The following is a 23,405-nucleotide window of genomic DNA, read 5'->3' as shown; positions in this document are numbered from 1 at the left end:
ATGTTTACATTGTCTATCTGAAGCTGAATTGCATTTGTAGATTTGCTTCCAAATAGGATGTAGTAGGTCTTTTATATGTTAAGTGTTAGTTTGTTGGTTGACATCCATAAGTGGACTTATTTTAGTTCATTATTAACAACATCATTTAGTGTATGTGGGTTGGGGTTGGAGTAGATGAGGGTAGTATCATCAGGAAACAAAATAGGTTTCAGAATGTTAGAGACATTAGGCAGATCATTGATGTATATAAGAAATAGAAGAGGTCCCAAGATGCTGCCCTGTGGCACTCCAACGGTTATTGGTAGAATGGGAGAGATTATATTATTGATGGCTACACATTGGTGTCTATCACTAAGATAGGATTGGATATAGTCCAGTGCATGGCCTCGGATTCCAAAATGATGGAGTTTACATAAGAGGTAATCGTGATTAACAGTATCAAAGGCCTTTCTCAGGTCAATGAAGAGTCCAATTGGAAACTCATTTTTGTCAAGGGCTGAGTAAATTATATCAAGGAAACTAATAATTGCATCGTTGGTACTCTTTTGAGAGCGGAAGCCAAACTGACAGGGGCTAAGAATGTCGAATTTTACGAGATAGGAGTAGAGCTGTTTGTAGATAATTTTTTCAAATATTTTTGATAGTATGGGTAGGTTCGATATTGGTCTATAGTTATTTATGTCTGCCGGATTACCTCCTTTATGAACTGGCGTTACTCTTGCTTTTTTAAGGATATCAGGGAAGGTATGACACTCAAGGGATTTGTTGAACAGCAGAGCTATAGGTGGCGCAAGGGCATGGGAGGCGCTCTTGTATATAATGGATGGGATTTCACTGATGTTCCCAGCTTTGGTTTTTAGTGAGTGTTATTATAGTTTGGGTTGGTTGGTGTTGTCGTCGTTGATCCTTCTCTACGGACAACCCAACCCACAACTCGGTAGAGTGCTTATACTAGGATATCACCCTTGGCGCTTCTGGCTCTTGGAGAGGGGCTCAACGTCACCCATTTAGGGGATGCGGCTCCAACACCTAGCCTCGTTGTCACGTGCACACACCCACTCGAGCCGTTGTGACTCCCCACTCTCTCCTTAGGTGATATGATCTCCTCAATCCCCCTTTGACTTATTAGTATTACCTCCTACCCTGTCCACAGCAGTGGTTCTTGGTTCTTTCTCTCTCTCTCTCCTTCTTTACTACCTCCTGGGAAGCCTCACTAGGACAAGGGCAAACACCAGCAAATTGGGATACATTTACTGGACAAAGCACAAACACGATACATACACACATATAATAATAATGAATCCAATACTCTATAATATCACAATCAGGTTGCACTCCAACACCATCAGAACTCTATTATCAGCTTATCAAGTGGTATCCTATCTCCTGGTTCACCACCTGATACTATCAACCACCTCAAGTTGATCAAGTCTACATACACTGTTGCACCATCAGCAAGATAATATATATATATAGAAAATCAGCATTTGAATGCAATAACATATATCAGTATAAATGTTCATTGATACACAACAATGATCAATCGATCACTGTCAGTCCCGGAACGCATACATCTGTAGGTAATCCAGCCTACGACTGTAACTCTAAACTTCAGTATAAAACACTCCTTGACATAAGAATGCAAACAGTCACTCACCTCTCACTGCGTCTCGCACGCTAATGACAACCAAACACTATCAACTCCCTACTAGTAATCCACCAGAACTTCCCTTCCACTTCTGGAAGTTCACTACCCTAGTATCTTTAGGTTCTTCCGGGCTTCACTACCAGGATCCTCTGCAGCTCCTCCAGGCTGCTATCATGAAGTTTCCTTGAGCAACTACGGTGCTTCACCCTTCTGCTAGGTTCCTCCACAGCTCTCTTGGCTGCTACACCATGAAGTTTCCTCGAGCAACTATGGTGCTTCACCACCTCTACAGAAGCATGTGACACTCCTCTTCACTGCTGCTTCTCCTCACAGCTCGAGGTCCTCTCCTCCACTACCTTGGAGTCTCATCAATTACTTCATCTATGCTGGCTTCGAAGTTCTCAGCAACTTCTTCCCAAAAGGACAAACCACAGATTAACTGGTTGAGGGCGCTCTCCCTCTGACGGCGTCTGGTCACGGCGCTTCCACGGCCCACAATAATGCCTCTGGGCGATTTAATAAACACTTCGTCGACCAGGACTTGAGACCACAACGTTCCCAGCTCGGTTCCACAGCTGGTACGTCTGCACACTTCTCTTCTCTTCGAGATATATCACTAGGGGTTCCCTTCTGGCGGGAGCTCAACGGAGCGCAGCTTTCCCCTGCGATGTCTGGCACTCAAGTGAGGTCAAAGCCCCTCCAGAAGCGAGCCTCACGCCTCCAGCAAAATGTCCACATCTCCTAGCCAGTCATTTATCTGTTTCCTTCTTCATTGCCCATAATCTTAAACTGTTCATTGAATCCAACATACTATTTTTTCATATGGGTTATCACCTCAATATATGCTAGACCTTCTAGTTAGGTCAGGCTTGCTGAATAACTCTCAAGGAGGGAGACTCGTTTCTCCTGCAGGCTGAGATCATAACACTCCCATCCCCTTATTTTTGAGAGTTATTCCAGTGGCAAAGCTCGGGATAATACATCCGCCACCACACTGTCTCGTTCTTCAACCGATTGGTTCGAACGGTTGATCTGCTTACGTACTCCCTTAAGAGTCTACAATTAATTCGTTGCACCTTGCAACATCTGGTTCACAACGTGCCAGAAACATGATCTTCTCACAAACGATTTGACTTCTCTGGCACCTCTTGGCTAGGCTGTCCTCCTTGGACGCCTGCACTCCATCGGTCCACTCCACTTATTGTCTCCACCCTCCGTTTCCTCGTCTTCTTCTCTTCACGTCCAGAGTCAGACGTCTACTGTCTGTACCTCCTCTGTCGTCTTCACACTTCCATCTACTGCCATTATACTTTCGTCTCCTGTCATCATACTTCACTCCCTCGTCTTCACCGACGATTCTCCCTTTCGTCTCCTCATTTATCCGAGACCTCATCCTGTTTGACCTCCATCGAGTCCTCGGCTTTCTTCTACTCATCCATCCTTGCATCATCATCCTCTTCTCACATTTTTCCCCTCTATACAACTCCCTTTCTCCTCCTTCAACTCTTCTTCGTTCCCTAAAAGTTTCTTCGAGCACTGTACTACACTCAACAGCACTCGACCGTACATGTCGCTTTACCTCTCCTAGAGTGCTCGCAAGCATCTCTCCACACATACTGTCTCTTCTCCTTTCATTTTCTCGGCTATTACTTTTCTTCATTATTTCTCCTCCACGTTGTCTGTGAAACATGTCAACTCCTGACATCTCAAACAACTTAACTCCACTATCCATATGCCTCTGTGCTCGTGGACCACTTGACGCTCTACTCTCGTCCTCTGTATGTCCACATCTTTCCTCATTCCTACTCAGCACAGTTGCATTCACCTTCCGACTCTTAATTTCAGCAGTCTGGGCTCTACTCAGGTCCGCTCTCTTCACATGATTCTTCTTCGGCTGGGCCATCTTCACTTTTGACCTCACCGAGACTTCATTTTCTTGGGCTGGACCTTCATCAAACAGCCATGCTATGTCTACTTCGATATCTTCCACCGGCTGAATCGACACTGTCTCACCTTCTCCAGCGTCTTCCTTGTCGGCCACCTCTGCCTTCATCACTACCGAGACAGGGTACTCAATGGCTTGGCGGTCTCCTGACTCATCTCCTCGGATGTCAGTCAGGTTCACACTCTCAGGTGTCCCATCTGTGCCATAGCCTTCTGGGCACTCCTCTGGCACAGTCTCCGCTATGACTCCTGGCAACACCTTTGTCCCGCACAAGTCATTTCCCAGGATCACTTGGACTCCTGGAACAGGTATGTCGGGGCATACTCCCAACATCACCTCCGCCGACACATATTCCGACCTTAGCTGGACAGTACAAACGGGCATGTCACTCTCAGACAATAACCCATATACTCTCATCTTACTCCTGCCAGCTAACCCTCGATCATTCCCAATCAGGCTTCTCGTAATCAAGCTCTGATTAGCTCCGGTATCTCTTAAGATACCAACTTCTACCTCAGGTTGGCCTCCTATTCTGATCCAACCTTTGCTCATGAACGGCCGATACCTCTCGTTCACTAAGTTCGCTCTCTGTGGTTTGTCTCGGAACACATTAGTATATTTACCTCGGGGGTCACACATGGCCAGGGTCACAACTCTCTTGCCCTGCCGACAATCTCGCATCACGTGACCCAATCCGTTACAATTGTAACATCTCATCTGGGAAAAGTCTCTTCTATATGTACCAGAGTAGCTCTGACTCTGCCCACTCGTATTGGAGTTCCTCGGGCCAGACGTACTACTCGTACTCTGTGGAGCTTTACTGGACTCTTGATTCCCTGGATAACGATTAGTTTCTCGTTTTGCTCCTCTATCCTCACTTTCAGACGAAGTGCGCGACCAACTCTTCTGAGTTTTAGAGTACTTACTTTTATCTGCCCATTTATAAAAAATTTTCTCACCCCAGACTCTTCTGGGTCTCTCATAATTTCTTCCTCCCCAGACTCCATTGGATCTGCCATTGCTGCGTCTCACCTCATTCTGCACTCTGTTCTCCCTCAAGCTCTTGTATGCTTCAGTAATCATATCCGCCCTATCTGCGGCATCTTTCACCTCCTTTATCCCTGCTTCTTGGATCTTGAACTTTGTTTCGGGATGCATCATCTCCAAGAATTTCTCCATGACCATCAGTTGCTTCAGGTCAGCGTAAGATCCAACTCCAGCAGCCTCCAGCAGCTTCTACTTCCAGCCTGGTTTTCTCTTTTTCCTTCTCGGCTTCATTTTTCATCTGGAATTCTAATTTCATCTTTTCCAGCTGAAACTGTCTCTCCTCACGCTGCATCTGGAGCTCTAACTGGAATCTCTCCAAGCTCCTATTTCGGATACTCCTGCTACTGCGGCTACTCTTGCTGCTCCTACTCGATCCTTGGGATCTCACTTCATCCTGCCCATCATCCTCCTTTCCACTTTCAGCTCCTTTCTGGGCTCCTTGTTCTGCCGCTTCATTTTTGGCTCTCAACTGTCTAAGGATCTCATCCTTCATCCCAGCTACCTTAGATGCTTTCAACCTAATGCCAAATTTTTCTGCTATTTGCTTCAATTGATCCCTCGTGCAACCTTCCAAGTCCTCAGGCTTGCCTGACTCCACAAACGCTTGCACCTTATCCATCTTTGTCCTGTGAGTCTTCCCAAGAGAGAGAATATACACCTGCGGTCACGCAGTTTATTTCAGCAAGGGTGTACAAATCCACTCTTGGACAGGGTGTGGGTGTGTCAGTTCACTCTCCCGGACAGGCCCCCAATTTATTATAGTTTGGGTTGGTTGGTGTGGTCGTCGTTGATCCTTCTCTATGGACAACCCAACCCACAACTCGGTAGAGTGCTTATACTTCACTAGGAGATCACCCTTGGCGCTTCTGGCTCTTGGAGAGGGGCTCAACGTCACCCATTTAGGGGATGCGGCTCCAACACCTAGCCTCGTTGTCACGTGCACACACCCACTCGAGCCGCTGTGACTCCCCACTCTCTCCTTAGGTGATATGATCTCCTCAATCCCCCTTTGACTTATTAGTATTACCTCCTACCCTGTCCACAGCAGTGGTTCTTGGTTCTTTCTCTCTCTCTCTCCTTCTTTACTACCTCCTGGGAAGCCTCACTAGGACAAGGGCAAACACCAGCAAATTGGGATACATTTGCTGGACAAAGCACATACACGATACATACACACATATAATAATAACGAATCCTATACTCTATAATATCACAATCAGGTTGCACTCCAACACCATCAGAACTCTATTATCAGCTTATCAAGTGGTATCCTATCTCCTGGTTCACCACCTGATACTATCAACCACCTCAAGTTGATCAAGTCTACATACACTGTTGCACCATCAGCAAGATAATATATATATAGAAAATCAGCATTTGAATGCAATAACATATATCAGTATAAATGTTCATTGATACACAACAATGATCAATCGATCACTGTCAGTCCCGGAACGCATACATCTGTAGGTAATCCAGCCTACGACTGTAACTCTAAACTTCAGTATAAAACACTCCTTGACATAAGAATGCAAACAGTCACTCACCTCTCACTGCGTCTCGCACGCTAATGACAACCAAACACTATCAACTCCCTACTAGTAATCCACCAGAACTTCCCTTCCACTTCTGGAAGTTCACTACCCTAATATCTTTAGGTTCTTCTGGGCTTCACTACCAGGATCCTCTGCAGCTCCTCCAGGCTGCTATCATGAAGTTTCCTTGAGCAACTACGGTGCTTCACCCTTCTGCTAGGTTCCTCCACAGCTCTCTTGGCTGCTACACCATGAAGTTTCCTCGAGCATCTATGGTGCTTCACCACCTCTACAGAAGCATGTGACACTCCTCTTCACTGCTGCTTCTCCTCACAGCTCGAGGTCCTCTCCTCCACTACCTTGGAGTCTCATCAATTACTTCATCTATGCTGGCTTCGAAGTTCTCAGCAACTTCTTCCCAAAAGGACAAACCACAGATTAACTGGTCGAGGGCGCTCTCCCTCTGACGGCGTCTGGTCACGGCGCTTCCACGGCCCACAATAATGCCTCTGGGCGATTTAATAAACACTTCGTCGACCAGGACTTGAGACCACAACGTTCCCAGCTCGGTTCCACAGCTGGTACGTCTGCACACTTCTCTTCTCTTCGAGATATATCACTAGGGGTTTCCTTCTGGCGGGAGCTCAACGGAGCGCAGCTTTCCCCTGCGATGTCTGGCACTCAAGTGAGGTCAAAGCCCCTCCAGAAGCGAGCCTCACGCCTCCAGCAAAATGTCCACATCTCCTAGCCAGTCATTTTTCTGTTTCCTTCATCATTGCCCATAATCTTAAACTGTTCATTGAATCCAACATACTATTTTTTCATATGGGTTATCACCTCAATATATGCTAGACCTTCTAGTTAGGTCAGGCTTGCTGAATAACTCTCAAGAGGGAGACTCGTTTCTCCTGCAGGCTGAGATCTTAACAGTGTATGATGGACACAACATCTGTCGGGCTGACTGGTGAGAGGAGAAGAGAGTTTGGATAGCTGCCTGAGAGATATGTGTTGATATGTGTCTGAGTCTGTGGGATTTTACTTGCAAGGTTAGCACCAATCGATGAAAAGAAGCTATTAAATTCATTCGCCATTTCTAAGTCAGATGACGGTGTAAGGCCATCCTTAGAGAGTGTTATCTGGTTGTGGGAGTGTTGTTTAGTTCCCAGGATATTAGAGATGGTATTCCATGTGCTTTTCATGTTGCCTTTTGATTCTTTGAATCTAGTCTCATAATATGAAATGTAACCTATCCATCGCTGCCCACTGGATGGGGGCGGTGTGCAGGACAAACATATAAATTTTGACACTAGCTCTCCACATATGTCAGTTGCTTAATTTAGAACCTGTACTTGAGGTCGATCTCGAACCCATTGTTGATGTGATGACTTATATTGAATTTTGTAACTAGCTCATCAAGATTGTAACTTGCTTAGCTAAATTAATTGTGGGGTTCAGTCCCTGAGCCCATTATGTGCCTCTGTAACCCTTTCCACTACCGCCCACAAGATGGGTATGGGGTGCATAATAAATGAACTAAACTAAAAAAATCTGTTGATGGTAATTGAAAAATCAATTCTCCAAAATTAATTTTAATTTCTAGTCTGACGCGACACTTGAACACGTTTCGTAATAACTTATTACATTTTCAAAGACTTTAGTTTACACACACACAACTTTAACCTGCAAACACTAAACAGAGTTTTACTATGCTAATATTTAAACAGCTTTTGTCTTATATACTCGCATTTGGGTGAGGTGATATGTTACAACAGTTTTGGATGAGGTGAACAAACATTCAACACAAGATAAAACATGGTTCAATGGGTATAGATGAAATAGAAGAATGGAAGTAACTGCAAAGGGCCTATTGGCCCATATTTCCTCTTGATGCTTCTATATTGGTACGGAGTCTTGAAGTGGGTAGAATGTAGTTGTGCATTAATTGGCTGTTGATTGCTGGTGTTGACTTCTTGATGTGTAGTGCCTCGCAGATGTCAAGCCGCCTGCTATCGCTGTATCTATCAATGATTTTTGTGTTGTTTGTTAAGACTTCTCTGGTGATGGTCTGGTTGTGGGAAGAGAGTATATGTTCCTTAATTGAGCCCTGTTGCTTATGCATTGTTAATTGCCTGGAAAGAGATGTTGTTGTCGTCTTGCCTATATACTGAGTTCTTTGGGGCTTACAGTCCTCAAGTGGGCATTTAAAGGCATAGACGACGTTGGTCTCTTTTAAAGCGTTCTGCTTTGTGTCTGGAGAGTTTGTCATGAGTAGGTTGGCCGTTTTTTCGGTTTTATAGTAAATCGTCAATTGTATCTTCTGATTTTTGTCCAAAATACTCTCTGACCAAACTAAATTCCAAAGGGTAACAAAGGACACTATAGCCGAATTGAAAACTAAGGTTAACAGATTGATCGAAACTGTGAACGCAAAGAAATCCAGACTCCACCTTCGAAAGATTATTGGGGAATACAAACCTGGATATGCGTATGGAAATGTCAAGAGACACACAAGCCTGGAAACCCACTTCGGCCAATCATCAGCCAGATACCCACACCCACGTACAGACTGGTGAAGCGACTCAACGGCTTGCTAACTCCTTATGTTCTTCTGTTTTCTATTGCCCAGGCTGGGGCCACTTCAGTTTATTATGGCCTAGGCCGGGGCCACTTCGTTCTTATGCCCCTAGCCAGGGCCACTTCGTTCTTATGCCCCTAGCCAGGGCCACTTCAGTTATATGCCCAGGCTGGGGACAATTCAGTTTATTATGCCTAGGGTGGCGCCACTTCACTACCTATGCCCAGGCTGGGGGCACTTCAGTTCCTATGCCCCAGGTTGGGGCCACTTCAGTTCCTATGCCCCAGGCTGAGGCCACTTCAGTTCCTATGCCCCAGGCTGGGGCCACTTACATTTCTTTACCACTGGCCGGGGCCACCTCTGTCTATTATGCCCCAGGTCGGGGCCACTCTGGGTTATTATGCCTCAGGCTGGGGACACTTCAGTTTCTTATGCCCCAGGACGGGGCCACTTCAGTTTTTTATGCCCCAGGTTGGGGCCACTTCAGTTTATTATGCCCCAGGCTGAGGCCACTTCAGTTTACCGTGGCCCAGGCTGGGGCCACTTCAGTTTCAGTTGCCCAGGCTGGGGCCACTTCAGTTTTTTAAGCCCTGGCCAGGGCCACTTCAGTTTTATGCCCCAGGCTGGGGCTACTTCTGCTTCTTATGTCCCTGGTTGGAGCCACTTCAGTTTATTGCCCAGGCCGGGGCCTCTTCAGATTATTATGCCTCAGGCTGGGGGCACTCCTGTTTCTTATCCCCCAGGCCGAGACCACTTCAGCTTATGCCCAGGTCGGGGCCACTTCAGTTTTATGCCCCAGGTTAGGGCCATTTCTGTTGTTTATTCCCAGGATTGGGCCACTGCTGTTTATGTCCCAGCAGGCTAGGGCCATTTCAGTTTATTATGCCCAGGCTGGGGCCCCTTTAGTTCTATGCATTTGGCTGGGCTACTTCGGTTTCTATGCCCTTGGCCGGGCCCCGGTTACCGGTATGTCTGGAAGAAACTGCGGCCTCCCAGGCTGCTGGTTTATCCAGACCGTGGTCTCCGTGGTGTAGTGGCAAGACACTCGCCTGGCGTTCCGCGAGCGCTATGTCATGGGTTCGTATCCTGGCCGGGGAGGATTTACTGGGCGCAATTCCTTAACTGTATCCTCTGTTTAACGCAACAGTAAAATGTGTACTTGGATGAAAAAACGATTCTTCGCGGCAGGGGATCGTATTCCAGGGACCATAGGATTAAGGACCTGCCCGAAACGCTACGCGTACTAGTGGCTGTACAAGAATGTAACAACTCTTGTATATATCTAAAAAAAAAAGACGTCTCGTCTGCCCGGTGTAGCCCGGAAGAAACTGCGGCCTCCCGGCTGCTGATTTATCCAGACGTGTTGGTTGTCATAGCCGCTGCCGTCTTAGCTGCCTTCATTCAGGGGTTGATGTCCAGCCGACGTTCTTCCCGCGATGCGCTCGCTGTGTTCTCTGTCCAGCCGACGTTCTTCCCGCGATGCGCTCGCTGTGTTCTCTGTCCAGCCGACGTTCTTCCCGCGATGCGCTCGCTGTGTTCTCTGTCCAGCCGACGTTCTTCCCGCGATGCGCTCGCTGTGTTCTCTGTCCAGCCGACGTTCTTCCTGTGATGAGTTAAGCGGCTGATGATCGGTTGGGGCTGTTGCAGCCAGTCCAGCTGTCTGCCCTAGTGTCCAAGCCGCCGCTCTCTTACTACGTTGTTGCTCAGTTTTGGTGTCCAGCTGCTGAAGCTGTTGGTGTTCCGGCTGCTGACATTCCCGGCAGTCGGTGTTCCAGCTGCTGTGGGTGCAGCTGTTGCTGTTCCAGCTTGCTGCTGTTCAGGTGGAACACGGTCCAGCTGCTGATGTTCCAGCGGTTGTTGGACCAGCTCCCATGCTCCGGCTGAAGTTGTTCCTGATGTTCCAGTTTATGCGGTTCCATCTGTTCATGTCCATGCTACTGCGTTCCAGCTCTCGAGGTTCCAGCTGCTGACGTTCCAGCCCCAGAAGTTCCAGCGGGCTGGGTTCCAGCTGACGTTGTGCCTATCATTATTACTCATTTTCAGTTTATTGTATTTGAATGTATTTTATTTTCAGCTTCATGTATTAATCCCGTTTCTCTAACGAGTTATATTCCAGCATTACTTTGAGCATAAATTGTTTTGCAGTCGCACTTTCCTGACTACTGCAGTTTTCCCTTGGCCTGTTGCTGCTAATTTTGATTCTTCGGCAGCTGCTGATGTCTGCCAAATGTAAACTGCACAGCTGTCTGCCAAATGTAAACTGACAGCTGTCGCTGTCCCAACCGTCGATGTTACAGCTGTTGCTGTTTCGTTGTTTCCAGCTGCTGACGCGCTAGCTGCTGATATCCTAGCCCTTTTGGCAGGGGAAAGCTTCAGCTTTAGCTTTAGTTCGTTCCCGGCGTTCCCTTAACGTTAGCTCCCAGGTTCTAATGGTCCCTAATTGACTTGCAGTTGGACTTCTACTTATCACTGAAGTTTTCCCTGGTGGCCAGTTGCCACTATTTATTTATCTTCAGCAGATATTGATCCTCCAGTTGTGATGTCCAGCTGCAGGTGTTCCAGCTGCAGGTGTTCCAGCTGCCGATGTTCCGGAGCAGGATTTTGCAGTTTAATTTGGCAACGGTTGTTTATGTTAAGTCCCTTATTTTGCCCCTTTTTGACCACTGTACTACTGCTCGGCTTAGACTCAGTTACAAGTATCTCTGGGAATTCTCATTATCTGCCGATGTAGACCTGACCAAATGTAAACTGTCAACAAAATTATTCGCACACCCTCCGTCACTATGTGATGGAGTGCGAAAAGATACGTGAATTCAGAGACAATTCTATAACCAATGTTCCAGCGATGTGTCAATATTTCATTCTAAATGATCTACTACCAGAAATTTTAGCCAAATATCCCCAGTTTGCTAACTGTAGGTAGTAACTAAGAGTGATTGTAACCTATCCACCGCTCCCCACTGGATGGGGGCGGTGTGCAGGACAAACAAATAAATACATATACAAATATTTATTCAGGTAAAGTACATACATACAAAGTGAGATACAAAAGTTGATGGATTTATAGATAGAGCTAGTACATACAATGCCTAAAGCCACTATTACGCAAAGCGTTTCGGGCAGGAAAAACACTAAGACTAAAACTTAATACTAATTGAGATTAAAGTATAAATTGTGTTGAGAAAAAATAAGAAAAACAAATGAAAAAATGGGGGGGGGGGGAAACATTGCAGAAAAAAAAATACAATTTGATCAACAAACAGGATTGTTTAAAATCGTCGACATGGGTTGACATTTACAAACAAATACAAATATTTATTCAGGTAAAGTACATACATACAAGGTGAAATACAAAAGTTGATGGATTCATAGATAGAGCTAGTACATACAATGCCTAAAGCGACTATTACGCAAAGCGTTTCGGTCAGGAAAAACATTATGACTAAAACTTAATACTAACTTAGATTAAAGTATAAATTGTATTGTGAAAAAATCAGAAAAAAAGGGGGGGGGGGAAACATGGCAGACAAAAACAAAAATACAATTTGGTCAACAAACAGCATTATTAAAAATCGTAGACATGGTTGACATTTAGGGGTGAGGTAGGTTACATTGAGTTAATTAAGTGGTACTTAGTTTTTATATTAAAATGGTTGGGAGAGGTACAGTCTTTAACATAATTGGGAAGGTCATTCCACATTCGAGGTCCCTTGATTTGTAAAGCATTTCTAGTTTAACTAAGTCGTACTCTTGGAATATCAAATAGGTATTTGTTTTTGGTGCCGTGCTCATGGGATCTGTTACAACCTTCTAGGAAGCTTTTAAGGTCAGGATTGACATTACAGTTCAGCGTTTTATATACATCAAATACACATGAGAGGATATGCAGTGACTTAATATCTAACATATTCAGAGATTTGAGTATGGGTACCGAGTGATGTCTGGGGCCAGAGTTAGAGATTGTCCTAATAGCAGCTTTGTGTTGGGTAATTAGAGGACGTAAATGATTTTGGGTAGTAGAACCCCAAGCACAAATACCATAGTTGAGATAAGGATAGATGAGAGAGTAATAGAGTGTCACTACGGCAGGGCGAGGTACATAATATCTGATCTTAGAAAGAATGCCAACAGTTTTTTTTAACCTTTTTTGATATATTTAGAATGTGTTCCTGGAAATTCAGCTTGCGGTCAATGAGAACGCCAAAGAATTTGCCATCTACTTTGTTACAAATTTGTGTATTGTTAATCCTGAGATTTATTTGATTAGAGGATTTATTGCCAAACAAAATATAAAAAGTTTTATCAATATTGAGGGTGAATTTGTTGGCAGTTAGCCAGTGATGGACTTTATTTGGCTCAGTTTTCAGTGTGACATTTAGAGCAAGGGGGTCAGGACTGGAGTAAATGAAGGTCGTGTCGTCAGCAAATAGAATTGGTTTGAGATGTTGGGAGGCATTTGGAAGGTCATTAAAATGTAGATGAGAAAGAGAAGAGGGCCAAGTATGCTGCCCTGGGGAACACCAATGTTGATGGGTAGGGTGGGAGAAATTGAATTATTCACAGAAACATATTGGAGCCTGTCAGTAAGGTAAGACTTAAGGTACTGCAGGGAGTGACCTCTGGCTCCATAATGTTGTAATTTAAGAAGAAGGTTTTAGTGGTTGACAGTGTCAAAAAACTTACGCAGGTCCACAAGTAATCCAATAAGGAACTCATTTTTATCAAGAGCTGCATGTATCAAGTTAATCATACAAATAAGTGCATCGTTAGTGCTTTTTTTGGGTCTGAAGCCATATTGGCAAGAGCTAAGTATATTGTGTTTGGCTAGATAAGAGTAAAGCTGCTTGTAGATAAGTTTTTCAAATATTTTAGACAAGTTTGGCAGAATTGATATAGGTCTGAAGTTGTTAACATCAGTGGGATCACCACATTTGTGTACAGGGGTTACTCTCGCTTTTTTTAGAATATCTGGAAAGGTTTGGAGATCATGTGACTTGTTGAAGAGCAATGCAATAGCAGGGGCTAAAAATCTGGAGGCTTTTTTGTAAATAAGAGTTGGTTTCTCCTCAAAGGCACTAGACTTGGTTTTAACCCCATCTTCCCACATTAAGCCCGTTTTTCCTTAATCCCATTTTCATACTGTTTCTCAATTTCAAAGTTCATTTTCTAGCTAAGATCGCATATTGAAAATAAGAAATGAAATTGCAGAAGGCCTTTGCAGGATCTCCTATTTACTTTCTGTCTGTGTTAACCAAAACATCAACTGCCGCTATTAGATGAACTGCAGTAAGCCTACTTAATTAATACCCCCTTTTCATCTCCATTTGTACACTTCAATCATGTCACTCCTTCAATATTCGGAAGGTCCTATTTGCCCATCTTACTCATCCGGGCCTTTATATATTTAGTGTCCAGTCAATGATCGCTTATTGAGCATAGGATTGAATGAAATCCACTATCTCTCACATAGGAACACTGCTGAACCCCCCCTGTTGAAGTCTCCAACTACATGCAACGTTTTGTTATGATTTGCTGCTTTTTCATCTATGTTTTCATTTCTTGTTTTCATTCTACTCAATTAGTATTAAGCTTGTCATTTAAGTTTATCATGCCCGAAACGCTTTGCGTAATAGTGGCTTTAGGCATTGTATGTACTAGCTCTACCTATAAGTCAACCAATCTTTGTAAAAATTTATTGTATGTATGTACCTTACCTAAATAAACATTTTATTTTATTTTATTTTATTTTATTTAATAATTTTCAAAAACAAGCTATGACATCATTCAGACATTTTCATTTATTTCTCCCACACTGCTAATCCCGTGTTTGCCACATTAATGCACAAAAACACCTCACTGTAACATATATCCATCTATACCCAATCAAAATACTCATTCAGTGTACATCTATATAAATAAAAATGTAAATGTTCGTTTGTTCAAAACCGCTAATCTACGAAAGTTCTTCACCGATTGCTTTGAAATTTTGACACAACATTTCATTCGCATACGAGGGTGTTTTTATAACATTACTATATAGATGTCACGTCGGTGACAGGAAAAAACATGCTTTTTTTTTAAACTGTGTTTTTCATGCGAATTTTCACGTGAGAGAAATCTCTGAAACCTCTTTACGGATTGCTTAGAAATTTTGACACAACGTTGCATTCGAATATGTTTTTATATACCTACTATATTCATACCACATCAGCGACAGGTAAAAATATGCTTTTTTGGAAAAACAGCACCATCTGTTGCACGTAAAAGCAGCACATGCTGTAATCTCCAAAAGTTCTTCACAGATTGCTTTGAAACTTTGACATGTTCCATTCGAATACGCGCATGTTTTTATATTCCTACTATATAGATGCCATGCCTGTGACTGGTAAAAACATGATTTTGGAAAAACAGCTCTCTGTTGGACATAAAAGCAACACAGGCTATACAAAATATGTTATGATTCCATTTCAATGTTTCCAATTGCATTGACAAATTAAATTTTCATAGATTTCGATTTATTTTCATTTTGATTCAATTATTTTGTGAGACATTGCATTGGAATTGAGCTGCGTTGTTTACCATACCGTTCATTTATTGAATCTATATAAATAAAAATGGAAATGTTCGTTTGTTCAAAATCGCTAATCTCTGAAAGTTCTTTACCGATTGCTTTGAAATTTTCACACAATGTTCCATTCGCATCCGAGCAGGTTTTTATGTATATATTATATTGATGTTACGTCTGTGACGGAAAAAAACATGTTTTTTTTTTTTAACTTTTTTTCATTTGTTTTTCATGTGGGAGAAATCTTCGAAACCTCTTTCCAGATTGCTTTGAAATTTTGACACGACGTTGCATTCAAACAGGCGCGTGGTTCTATGTACTTACTATATACATGTTTTACCTGTGACCGGAGAAAACATGTTTTTTTTTTTAAAAACATCGTCATCTGTTGGATGTAAGAGCAACCACACACTGTAATCTCCCAAAGTTCTTCACCGATTGCTTTGAAATTCTGACACAATGTTCCATTCGAATATGCGCGTATTTTTATATACCTACTATATAGATGCCACCTCTGTGACAAGTACAAACATGTGTTTTTGAAAAACAGCGCCATCTGTTGCACATAATAGCAACATGCACGCTATACTAAGTATATCACGAATTCCATTTGAATGTTTCCGATTGCATTGATAAATTTTATTTTCATAGTTTTCGATTTATTTAATTATTTTGTGTGACATTGTGTTGAAATTGAGCTGTGTTGTTTACCATACCGTTCAATTCGTAAGTATATGTATAGATGCCACACCTGTTACAGGTAAAATTATTCATTTCTTGAAAAACAGCATCCATCGTGGCATGTATGAGCAACACACATACTAAATGTGTTACAATTCCATTTTAATATTTCTGATTGCATTGATAAATTTAATTTTCATAGATTTTGATTTTTTTCCTTTTGATTTAAATATTTTGTGTGAATTGCATTGGAATTGAGCTGTGTTGTTTAACATTCCGTTCATTTCGTGAGTATAGTTTATTTTTTTACTTTTTCATATTTTCATTTCATTTTTTAGCTGTTTTTCTTATATTTCAGTGATGGGAACATTAGATCACTTGATGTTTCCAATTTTCTGATGGGAACATCAGATCATTTTGGAAGGCATCGGACGAGGGAGCCTTCCCTCGGCTTCCCTTATATATATATATATATATATATATATATATATATATATATATATATATATATATATATATATATATATATATATATATATATATATATATGTCGTACCTAGTAGCCAGAACGCACTTCTCGGCCTACTATGCAAGGCCCGATTTGCCTAATAAGCCAAGTTTTCCTGAATTAATATATTTACTCTAATTTTTTTCTTATGAAATGATAAAGCTACCCATTTCATTATGTATGAGGTCAATTTTTTTTTATTGGAGTTAAAATTAACGTAGATATATGACCGAACCTAACCAACCCTACCTAACCTAACCTAACCTATCTTTATAGGTTAGGTTAGGTTAGGTAGCCGAAAAAGCTAGGTTAGGTTAGGTTAGGTAGGTTAGGTAGTCGAAAAACAATTAATTCATGAAAACTTGGCTTATTAGGCAAATCGGGCCCTGCATAGTAGGCTGAGAAGTGCGTTCTGGCTACTAGGTACGACATATATATATATATATATATATATATATATATATATATATATATATATATATATATATATATATATATTTATATATATATATATATATATATATATATATATATATATATATATATATATATATTTATATATATATATATATATATATATATATATATATATATATATATATATATATATATATATATATATATATATATATATATATATATATATATATATACTGGTACACTCCCAGGAACCCATACTCCCAGGAGCAACGCAACTGGTATGTACAAGACGCCTTAATCCACTTGACCATCACGACCGGACAAAATGAGGTGATAGCCGAGGCTATTTGATCCACCCCACCGCCGGCACTCGGATAGTAATCTTGGGCATAGCATTTCACCAAATCACCTCATTCTTTGGGGCACACGTGAGGAACACAAATGCGAACAAGCCTGAATGGTCCCCAGGACAATATGCAACTGAAAACTCACACCCCAGAAGTGACTCGAACCCATACTCCCAGGAGCAACGCAACTGGTATGTACAAGACGCCTTAATCCACTTGACCATCACGACCGGACAAAATGAGGTGATAGCCGAGGCTATTTGAACCACCCCACCGCCGGCACTCGGATAGTAATCTTGGGCATAGCATTTTACCAAATCACCTCATTCTTTGGGGCACACGTGAGGAACACAAATGCGAACAAGCCTGAGTGCTCCCCAGGACAATATGCAACTGAAAACTCACACCCCAGAAGTGACTCGAACCCATACTCCCAGGAGCAACGCAACTGGTATGTACAAGACGCCTTAATCCACTTGACCATCACGACCGGACAAAATGAGGTGATAGCCGAGGCTATTTGAACCACCCCACCGCCGGCACTCGGATAGTAATCTTGGGCATAGCATTTTACCAAATCACCTCATTCTTTGGGGCACACGTGAGGAACACAAATGCGAACAAGCCTGAATGGTCCCCAGGACAATATTCAACTGAAAACTCACACCCCAGAAGTGACTCGAACCCATACTCCCAGGAGCAATGCAACTGGTATGTACAAGACGCCTTAATCCACTTGACCATCACGACCGGACAAAATGAGGTGATAGCCGAGGCTATTTGAACCACCCCACCGCCGGCACTCGGATAGTAATCTTGGGCATAGCAATTTACCAAATCACCTCATTCTTTGGGGGACACGTGAGGAACACATGATGGTCAAGCGGATTAAGGCGCCCTGTAGTTACCAGTTGCATTGCTCCTGGGAGTATGGGTTCGAGTCACTTCTGGGGTGTGAGTTTTCAGTCGCATATAGTCCTGGGGACCATTCAGGCTTGTTCGCATTTGTGTTCGTCACGTGTGCCCCAAAGAATGAGGTGATTTGGTGAAATGCTATGCCCAAGATTACCATCCGAGTTGCCGGCGGGGAAGTGGTTAAAATAGCTTCGGCTACCACTTCCTTCTGTCCGGCCGTGATGGTCAAGCGGATTAAGGCGCCCTGTAGTTACCAGTTGCGTTGCTCCTGGGAGTATGGGTTCGAGTCACTTCTGGGGTGTGAGTTTTCAGTCGCATATAGTCCTGGGGGACCATTCAGGCTTGTTTGCATTTGTGTTCCTCACGTGTGCCCCAAAGAATGAGGTGATTTGGTGAAATGCTATGCCCAAGATTACCATCCGAGTTGCCGGCGGGGAAGTGGTTAAAATAGCTTCGGCTACCACTTCCTTCTGTCCGGCCGTGATGGTCAAGCGGATTAAGGCGCCCTGTAGTTACCAGTTGCGTTGCTCCTGGGAGTACGGGTTCGAGTCACTTCTGGGGTGTGAGTTTTCAGTCGCATATAGTCCTGGTGACCATTCAGGCTTGTTCGCATTTGTGTTCCTCACGTGTGCTTCAAAGAATGAGGTGATTTGGTGAAATGCTATGCCCAAGATTACCATCCGAGTTGCCGGCGGGGAAGTGGTTAAAATAGCTTCGGCTACCACTTCCTTCTGTCTGGCCGTGATGGTCAAGCGGATTAAGGCGCCTTGTAGTTACCAGTTGCATTGCTCCTGGGAGTATGGGTTCGAGTCACTTCTGGGGTGTGAGTTTTCAGTCGCATATAGTCCTGGGGACCATTCAGGCTTGTTCACATTTGTGTTCCTCACGTGTGCCCCAAAGAATGAGGTGATTTGGTGAAATGCTATGCCCAAGATTACCATCCGAGTTGCCGGCGGGGAAGTGGTTAAAATAGCTTCGGCTACCACTTCCTTCTGTCCGGCAGTGATGGTCAAGTGGATTAAGGCGCCCTGTAGTTACCAGTTGCGTTGCTCCTGGGAGTATAGGTTCGAGTCACTTCTGGGGTGTGAGTTTTCAGTAGCATATAGTCCTGGGGACCATTCAGGCTTGTTCGCATTTGTGTTCCTCATGTGTGCCCCAAAGAATGAGGTGATTTGGTGAAATGCTATTCCCAAGATTACCATCCGAGTTGCCGGCGGGGAAGTAGTTAAAATAGCTTCGGCTACCACTTCCTTCTGTCCGGCTGTGATGGTCAAGCGGATTAAGGTGCCCTGTAGTTACCAGTTGCGTTGCTCCTGGGAGTATGGGTTCGAGTCACTTCTGGGGTGTGAGTTTTCAGTCGCATATAGTCCTTGGCACCATTCAGGCTTGTTCGCATTTGTGTTCCTCACGTGTGCCCCAAAGAATGAGGTGATTTGGTGAAATGCTATGCCCAAGATTACCATCCGAGTAGCCGGGGGGGAAGTGGTTAAAATAGCTTCGGCTACCACTTCCTTCTGTCCGGCCGTGATGGTCAAGCGGATTAAGGCGCCCTGTAGTTACCAGTTGCGTTGCTCCTGGGAGTATGGGTTCGAGTCACTTCTGGGGTGTGAGTTTTCAGTCGCATATAGTCCTGGGGACCATTCAGGCTTGTTCGCATTTGTGTTCCTCACGTGTGCCCCGAAGAATGAGGTGATTTAGTGAAATGCTATGCCCAAGATTACCATCCGAGTTGCTGGCGGGGAAGTGGTTAAAATAGCTTCGGCTACCACTTCCTTCTGTCCGGCCGTGATGGTCAAGCGGATTAGGGCGCCCTGTAGTTACCAGTTGCGTTGCTCCTGGGAGTATGGGTTCGAGTCACTTCTGGGGTGTGAGTTTTCAGTCGCATATAGTCCTGGGGACCATTCAGGCTTGTTCGCATATATATATATATATATATATATATATATATATATATATATATATATATATACACACATACCAAAAGAATAGGGGTGGTAGAAGAAGAAAATATCAACGTGTTCAGTGAGGATCCACAAGGTTTTCTCTGAGTACTCTTTATTTTCTTCTCCGAGGCTATGGGTCCCTACACTTGCACCAGAGGTGGTACCCCCTTCTAGGTTTAAAATATATATATATATATATATATATATATATATATATATATATATATATATATATATATATATATATTGTCGGGGTTCCTCGGCGAGCAACAGTATACTCAAGGTCACTCACCGTAGCCCTGCGGGTCTTCACTCTTTCCTCGTGGCGCCACTGTACGCCAGGAGAGTATCCCAGTCAATCCCAACCGGCCTCTGATCGAGAAGGAGTGGGAACACAACTTGTTCACTTAACTGTTGTATGCCCGCCCCAACCTAGGGCTCTACTACTAACCACAAGGTCGCCAACTGGTGTTTTCGGTGTCCAGTAACAGGTCAGTGGTTTTGTTGAATTGTGGTAACAGTGGCAAGAACACACTCAATATGTCTGATATCAGGCAGGTATTTACTTCTGTCACTCTCTGCTTTCAGGTATTACATAGCTACAAGAAATATGGAGGGGATGATATAAACACCAATGTACTTTGTATTTTACTTAAAACTCATTCAAAGACATCACAAGATTATATCAATAAGCGAACAGCTGTTTCAGGCGGGAGTCGCTCGTTCCCACACAATTAATATGAACTCACCAAGCCGGCAACGCTCCCCCTCTCGTCAATGTCAAAATCAGCTGGGCGACTACCCACGCGCGAATGTTTATTGCTTGTTTTCCTGGCGTCACGCTCTCTGTTTCTTTAAGTTCTCAAAGATCACTAGAAGTTCGAACACACAATATTTACGACAATAGCACGTCAACACTTCGCTGCACTGATCTTGAGCTCAATCAAACATCTCTATATTAATAGGCACAATAACTCACTATCATAGAATAACATACTGCCCTTCATTTAATGATAACGTATGCAAGTATATATCACTGGAGTTCTCAATAATTCCTTCCGTGGGCGATAACACAATTAATCACTGCACACATGAATGATTATTCAATACACGAGCATAGACATATATATATATATATATATATATATATATATATATATATATATATATATATATATATATATATATATATATATATATGGATGAGTCAGACATCCATAATGGTAATAACATAGTTATTGGGCACATAGCCGAATTCCAAACACTGGCATACTTATATATATATTCTCTCACTAAATGATCTTATTAAAGTCTCATGAAAAACGTTATCAACACAGTAAATTCATCAATTACTCCGGGTGCCTGTACACACCAATAATAATCATAAATATCGTGGGTACTTTATGTAGCCCCACTGCACACTTGTGCCTTACTGCGACATAGGTTAGCCTTGCTCACGACATACAAAATACTCTGGCTAAATAATATAGCTGACTAAAGGGGAATTGGGAGGGAAACTAGAATCACCTACTTCCACCTATCCTCCGGTGAGAGTTGAGTTGTAGCTCCTGGTCCTTGCTCCTGCCTCGTGTAGGGAACGCCCCCACACACACTGTCGTGTCCTCCAGGAACTCAATCAACGTCCCACCATAAGCGCGTCGTCTCCATGCCTTTTCACTGCAGGTCCGTGCTCCTCCTCGACTTCTTGTAGGGTTGGAGTCGGTCTCCCGGCCGTCGACTTCTCCTCCCAGCTACGGCTGCTCGCCTACGTCTCGGCTGCAGTCGTTCGGATTCCCGAATAGTTTTATTCTTCCGCTGCTTCCCGGTGGCTCGGACCAGCCACTACGCCATCACAAACTGGTGAACTGCCTCAGACATCGCATACGTCACTGCACAGACTTCACTTCTTCTTGCACAGTACCTGTCCTGGAGCACTTGTTGCTCAATATCCCGTCGATTCCCTCTCTGGTCCAACACATGAACGAAGGAAGACCTCACAGAGTACTGGCAGACTTCGGGTGACGCGTAAAATCCACGGGAGCGGGAAACAACTGTCAAACTGACAGGACCAATCTTCGCACGTCCAACCACCTTGACGTGTCGTGTCAGACTGATTCCCTCCGGAGGATTGGCTCAGCAACTACGTCATCACTGTGGAGCTCTCAGCCGTCGCATATGTCGCTGCCTAGACTCCACTCTTGCACAACACCTGTTCCTGGAGCACTTGTTGCTCAATATTCTGTCAATTCCTTCTCTGGTCCAACACATGAACGAAGGAAGACCCCACAGGTGATGGCAGACCACGGGTGACGCGTAAGTCCTCCGGAGACGGGGTAAACTGTCGCGATGACCGGACCCCCTTTCCTTCGTCACGTCACATTCACCACGGGAGGTTTTCATTGGCTCCCTGTGCCACGTCGCTGTCGGCGACCAATCTGGTGTCACTGACGTCACACAGTTTTGGCGGGAAAACAGAAGAGCCAGCGCCATATTGGCTTCCTAAAGGGCCTAAACCACAGCCCAAAATACTCTTCTTTTATAAATTTCTCGGCACTTCGAGAACACTCCACTCTCCCACATATACCAAACTGATGCCTGCGACGTAGAGAACGCTCTGGTAAAGTGGACATGACTCTTACTGCAGGCGTGGGAGAAATATAAGGGGGGCAACACCGTCACATACCCCTCCCCTTAAAATAAGAGTCATGTCTGGTTAGTGCATACAGGACAGGGCATCTGCTACTACGTTGTCTTCCCATCGGATGAGTTTAATTTCCAACCAGTATTCCTGCAGCCAATGCGAGACGCTCCTTGCGTATCCGTCGACCGTTCCCACGGTCACTCCTGGTGTCCATTGTTCCTTCAGCATGGACAGAGGACTTTGCACCCCTTGTCCATACACCAGCTGGAAAGGTGAGAAACCTAACGATCCTACCACTGTGTTACGCATGGCAAACAACGCAGGACATACTGCTTCATCCCACTCAGTTCCCTGCTCTGTGCAGAACACTCTTATCAGCATGCCGTCCTGTATGTAACAATGATTGACCCTCTCAGGACCAACACGTCCTCCATTGGCCTCACGAATCAATTCGGGGAATTCTATCTGCTGCAACTCTCCAAGACGAGTGCGGTCCACTCCAAGAGAACTGGTGAGGTTCACCTGCATCTCACCATCCGGGCTGCCTTCGCCCTCCACTCGTTCTCCGGGTTCCATGAAGAGGTGATCGATTTCTGGACTGTCGGACGTCTCCTCGTCAGCCCTATCAGATCCAC

The sequence above is a fragment of the Procambarus clarkii genome, chromosome 2 (assembly GCF_040958095.1).
Source record: "Procambarus clarkii isolate CNS0578487 chromosome 2, FALCON_Pclarkii_2.0, whole genome shotgun sequence".
Classification (NCBI taxonomy): Eukaryota; Metazoa; Arthropoda; class Malacostraca; order Decapoda; family Cambaridae; genus Procambarus; species Procambarus clarkii.
Note: the sequence above shows the minus strand (reverse complement) of the source record.